Genomic DNA, 6,450 nt, shown 5'->3' with positions numbered 1-6,450 from the left:
CATTGTTTTGTTTTTAAGCTCGAGTAACTTGTGTAAAATTTCCGAAGTATGTAGGTTGAGCCACATGAAATTGCCATTTTTCTAAGTCAAAAATAATCTCAGTTTCACATGATTCAACTTAATATTATATGGAATCTTATTTTAGGGGCATTGAACTTGCCTGAGAAGTTTATAAAGGAAATGGCACCCTTTCACCATTATGCCAGCCACAACTTATAAGTTCTGTGACTCGGCCTCAGGGTTTTGGGTTCTGAATACTTGGCCTTCTCCACAGAAGGAAGGTATACCTCGCCCTCAAGTCCAGAGAGATGAGCAAAATTCACAAAGGGAGCAGGGCATTCCTGGCCAGGGCAGTGACCCCTGCAAGGCTCCGAAACCCAGGCCATGTGGATCAAGAGTGATGTCTGCAGCACACAGAAGGGGCTAGAATCAGTGCTGCATATTAGAGTCACCTGATGCCCAGAGCTTGCCCTGGACCTTGAGAACCAGACTCCAAAGTGCCCCAGAGTTGAGAGTGTCTGGCTTAGATCATGGAGGGTCTTGTGTACCATGCTCAGGAGTGAGCTTCATTCTCACAGATGGGGGTGGGGGGGAGCCACTGAAGAATTCATGTTGGAGAATGCTCCCAGGCTTTATGTTAAAGGTCCCTCTAGGGCGGGAATCCAAGAGGAACATGAGGGAGAAGTGGTCACGCACACTGAGGGAGGCAGGTAGGGCACAAAATTTTGTGAAAGGCCTGGAGATTATCAGCTTGTGACCTCCAGGGAGATTCTGGAAGGGGCCGTGGGCAACACCCACGTGTCTGGTCCAGGTGGAGGTCAGGCAATATTAGAAAGTCTGGTAACGAGTGTTGAGCACATTGTGCCCCTTCTTATGTTAGCTGGCAGAGAACACGTGTGGGCATTTATGGAAGTTTGTTCTCTGCATATTCAGAACATTAAGAAGGCGTCTTTTCCTGAGGACATTTCTAGAAGAAATTTAGACATCTATGGGGGAGGGGGAATGTCAATCCACTTAGAAGAAATTTCAGGCATTTGGGCGTCTGTTACAAGAGAATGGCTTTTTATTTGGAGTGTGAGTGTAGCCAGCATGGTAATTCTCCATGTCCTATTCCTCCTGGAAACTTAAGCCTTTAAGAAGTCTCTGAAATGGCACCTGGGTGGCTCAGTTGGTTGGGCATCCAATTTCAGCCCAGGTCATGATCTCCTGGTCCGTGGGTTCAAGCCCCACATAGGGCTCTGTGCTGACTGCTCAGGGCCTGAAGCCTGCTCAGGATTCTATGTCTCCCTCTCTCTCTATGCCCCTCCCCTGTTCGTGCTCTGTCTTGCTCTCTCAAAAATAAATGTTAGAAAAAGATTTTTCTTTTTAAAAGAAGTCTCTGAAATAAGAGATTCCACAATAGAGATACCACAGATCTAGCCAGGATGATGTATAATGTGACTCCTCTCAGAACAGGGTGATGAACTGAAAAAATAATTTTCTGTCCTAAAGCTTTATTTTTCCTGAAGAACTTGCCAGTTACATGGTAATAATTTTCTTTAATCATACAACCCCTTTAAAATTATAATGAATACAACCCCTTTAAAATTGTCATTTATTCTGATTGTCATTTTTAGGAGCCATTGCTGTAACCTGATACATATTTTACATCAGTATCCAGAAGCGCCTGAAAATGTTAACTTCCAGTTACTGTAGAAACATGTCCTAATAGTAAGAACAACAAGCTTTTGGCTTTGCACACCATCTGCTAATACCAAATATACACATAATCTGAAATTTATTGCACACCGTTGGTAAGCAAATTGTTTTAAGATATCTCATCAATAGGATTTATTTTTAATCAATCAGGTACACAAATGCTAACTTATTTTAAAACATCATTTTACTTTAGATTTCTCACTTTTCCCAAATGGATTGTCTAATCCCACTACTTTACAGACAGCTGCATATGAAAACAATACAATTTCTACTGTTTTTGTGATTCAGTACATTGTAAGAAATAGTGTGGATTTTATCTGGAATTGGACACTCTCAAACAGCTTGTGCTGTTCCTTGAGGGGAAAAGATAATTATAAACATTAAAGAAGGAGGTGTTAATTATTACCAATAATTATACGCATAAACTATAGCATAAAAGTGGACTATAAGGATCTTGTTAGAATGAAAAATTGTATTTTAATCAGTCTTGATTTAAACTATACTACATCCTGATAAATAAACATCTTTTTTCCAAAATATACACTGTGGCGGGGGATAAAAGTAGTTAAAGTACCTATTAATAGTTGCAGTTTACAACATGGAATAGGAGATGTCCTTTCTTCAGGCTTATCAAAGAATCTCTTACATTTTGAATCACTGGGACTCAGGTTCTTATCCATATTGAGAATTATTTTTTTATGTGGTAGCTTACCCACCTAAATCTCTCCTGAGTTTACCCAATGAAATTGAGACCACATGAACTATCCAGAATGAACCTGATGTAATAAATGCATTTGCTGCTGACTTGGGGCCTGGCCCTTGTGAGTGGGAGTGCATGTGAATGGGTGCATGGTCCGGCTTGCCTTGGTCATGATGCCTGGGCATCAAGCCAACTCCTGACCAGTGCCAGGTGGTAATGACACGGGTAAGGGTGATCGTTTTCTCCTGGGCACCTTCAAAGCACCTTCCCTGTGCCGTCTTTTTGGAATGAGTAACACAACAGAGTATGCCAAGTTGTGACGCCATTCAAAGTAACTTTCCAGCTAAAGGTAAGAACTTGAACTGGACGCCCAGCAGTAAGAGGTACTTGGGGTAGCAAGTGAAACCACAGTAAGTGGTTTCGATCGGGTACGAAAACGTTAGTGAAAACCTAAAAATGTGATCTGTTGGTACATAGCCCTGCATAAATCATCTCTAAAAATCATTCCTTAAGACAGTGGATGGCATTAACCTAATTTGTTTTCCTTGTGTTGTCTTTGGAAAGCAGCGTTCAAAATTCCAGAGCATGCATTATCTTCGAGCCCTTTACAAAAGGGTCTGTTGACATACAGAAAATTAAGGGGCACCTGGGTGGCTCAGTCGGTTAAGAATCTGACTCTTGATTTTAGCTCAAGCCATGATCTCAGTGTTGAGATCAAGGCCCACATCAGGCTGTGCATGGAGGCTGCTTAAGATTCTCCCTCCCTCTGCCCCTACCCCACTGGTGCAGGCCCTCTGGCACTCTCAAAAACAAAAAAAAAAAAAAAAAAAAAGAAAGAAAAAAAAAAGAAAATTAATGGACCAGTTAAAATCTTCATTCCTTTAATCAGGTTCTTTAACACGGTAGCAATGTTAGCCCTGTTTAAGATATGTGTATTTGAAATTAAAACAACTGAAATTTTTAATACTCTTGAATTCTTACCTTTCACTAATTCCAGCTATTATGCCTCCATTTTAGCACAAATGAGAGTGGTTTTGATATATAAACGTAAAAAGTGGAATTTGGGGAACTGTCCTGGTTTCTTGTGATGCATGATTTTCTCCACGGTGATCAAGTATTTCCATTTACGTTTATTCCATTAAATGTTTCCACTCCATAGTGATTTAACCCTTAGACTTTTGTATACTTCACAGACACCAGGAAAACTTCTTTGTTGGTGCACATCTATAAAATTTGTTTGGCAAGCAGTGACCATGACTAGCTGCAGAGAGCCTTGTTTAAATTAGAAATGTTGTTACCACTTGCACTGAGGACAAGACCCAGTGAAATAAAAAAAAAAAAAAAAGGAGAAATGTACATTTGAATATTTAATTCAAGGTATTTTTTTACAGTGGTGAAAATCAGAAAAGTCCCCGCCAATGTGTCTGGCATTCTGTCTACTGGGCATCTCATGGAGGCACAGTTCAACACCGCACAATACAAGGATAAAAGATCCCCATGAAACCTATGTGACATAAGAGCACTGAAGTAGGTGCTGAGCCATTCAAAATAATCAATACGCTGTGCAGATTGAACATTTGGTAATCCGTTTGCAGTAGATATATTAACTCTACACACAGAAACACTTACTTCTCTGACCAGACAGTTAAGAGAGCTAGCCACATTTTAATGACTCTTTTTAGAGGTAGTAAAATAGAATTTTCTTTGAGAAAAAATGTAGAAAATTAGAGAACAAAAGGGATCAAAAAGCCGTGTACCATTGCAACATTAAAGACGGTCACAACTAACCACGTGGGTGCTTGGTCTGCACATCTACGGTGGGCAACCATGTTTGAGGTGTCAGCCACATGTGGAGTGAATGACATCGTAAAAAGTTCTGAAAGGAGGCGTCAATTTTCTTGAACAAAGAGCTGTGGTCACTGGCAGGCAGCAGTTACCCAAAAGGGGCTCTCACTGCCTTACAAATGGATTGAAGAAAGGGCCTGGTTAAAATATCAGAGATAAAGTACCAGCAAGCTACTTGTTTTGCTCTAAAAGAAAACAAAAACAGAAACAAACAAACAAAAAAACATTCACACACACAAAATCTCAGATAATGAGACAGTTGAGTCATGAGCCAAAATCTCGTTCATCTCAACAAAGGGAATCAACATACTGTGTTCAGGCTTTGGCAGGTGATGCCAACAGCTACTTCAACTGGACAAAGAAATCTCTTTAATAACTCCTCAGAGAAGAAAGTCAAGTGTGAACTTTGAGCTAACAAAATATTACAGTTCTCACACTTGTCTATAAAATGCCAGTTTTCACATAGACATGATTTGGGCAGGACAACAAATGGAAAACAGGCTGAGACATGTAATATATAACTACTTCTCTATGCTCTTTATATAAATAAACACTCCCTTCCCCCACTACAAAGCTCAGAAAAAGCCGAAGGCAATTTCATCCCAGATATTCTGGGGGCTCATACATAAAACACGTGTTTTTTAAAAGTATCGAACTCTGGAGCCAATTTCTAGTTGTTTGCTAACTGGCCTGTTCCCAACAGTCAGCCCTTAACGTTAAACGTAAAGAAACAAGCCTTGACCTTGCACTTTACAGGTTTCAAGTCAAATCTGTTACAACAATCACCAAACACCCATCAAAATTCTACAGTTACACTGGAACTTTGGTTGGATCAAGTATTGCTTGAAATAGGGGAATCATTTACAAAGGGTCTGGGATGGGTCTGTCCTACAGAAAATTTAGACTGTTTTGATATTTAAAGTATCATATTCTGGGGCGCCTGGGTGGTGCAGTCGGTTAAGCGTCCGACTTCAGCCAGGTCACGATCTCGCGGTCCGTGAGTTCGAGCCCCGCGTCGGGCTCTGGGCTGATGGCTCAGAGCCTGGAGCCTGTTTCCGATTCTGTGTCTCCCTCTCTCTCTGCCCCTCCCCCGTTCATGCTCTGTCTCTCTCTGTCCCAAAAATAAATAAACGTTGAAAAAAAAAAAACATTTAAAGTATCATATTCTCTCCTATAGTGTCTAGAACTTAATTTTATTTGAAAAAAAAGTATAGAAAAAAGCAAAATGAAGTCAAGGTTATTTTTCATTGCTTTTGTCATTCAACAAATAAGAAAAAATTTAAATTGATGATGACATTAAGTGCTCCTTTTTTTGTTTTGTTTTGTTTTGTTTTTTGGAAGTTTACACAATGTCAACCAAATTCTTTATTGACTTTTAATCAGTGCTAGATGAACTTGGTCTACCTGCTTAACAGGAAGAAATGTAACAAAAATTTTCAGGTTTTCTCCTTCGGTTCTAGAAAATTGGACTCCTTATACTATTTATTATTCTAGGACACCAGGAAAAATCAGGAAGTTTATTTTTAAGGTCATTTTCCATTTTAACCTCTTTTTTTTTTTTCAGTCCTCATTAACTTCTAAAAATTTATTCTGAACATTCTCAAAAATATTCATCCCATCTCTTCATGAATCATATTCCTATAGTAAAATTCTAAAAGTCAGTTTTAATTTCTTTTCTGCAGATGAAATATATGTATTTTTATATAAATATTTTTGCTTAAAATTAAGATATTTGGCACAGAGTCCTCAGCCTACAGTTTCCAAATTGTGGCTGTGCCACTTTCCACTGGCCAACGTGGAAGAGTTTGGGAAGGAAATGGTGCTCTTGATGAACTTGTACCTCGTGTCCTTATCTCTCCCTCCACCTCACGCCCAGCAATCTAGCAGTATTCCAAGACTGTAGAACACGAGAGAAAGGGTGGAAGATTCATTTCTCCATGTCGATGGGGAGGAAGGAAGGGGGTAAGGAGAAGTGTTGTTGAGGATTTCTGAGTACTGAGTCTTCGTTTAATTTATTCATGTTTTTCCACCAACAATACCGTGGTCCCTTGTGTCCTCTGCTGCATTTCCAATGTGCACCCGGGGACAAAATGTGTGGCCGGGTTTGTATCTAAACCCAGACATTTAGAGTCTTGTTCTAGTCAAGTTTTAAAAAGGAGTTTTTCAGGAAAGAAAAAAAAACAAAAACAAAAAACCAAGACGGCAAT

The sequence above is a fragment of the Puma concolor genome, chromosome A3 (assembly GCF_028749965.1).
Source record: "Puma concolor isolate L17-30 chromosome A3, mPumCon1.1.hap2, whole genome shotgun sequence".
Lineage (NCBI taxonomy): Eukaryota > Metazoa > Chordata > Mammalia > Carnivora > Felidae > Puma > Puma concolor.
This window is presented reverse-complemented; position numbering follows the sequence as displayed.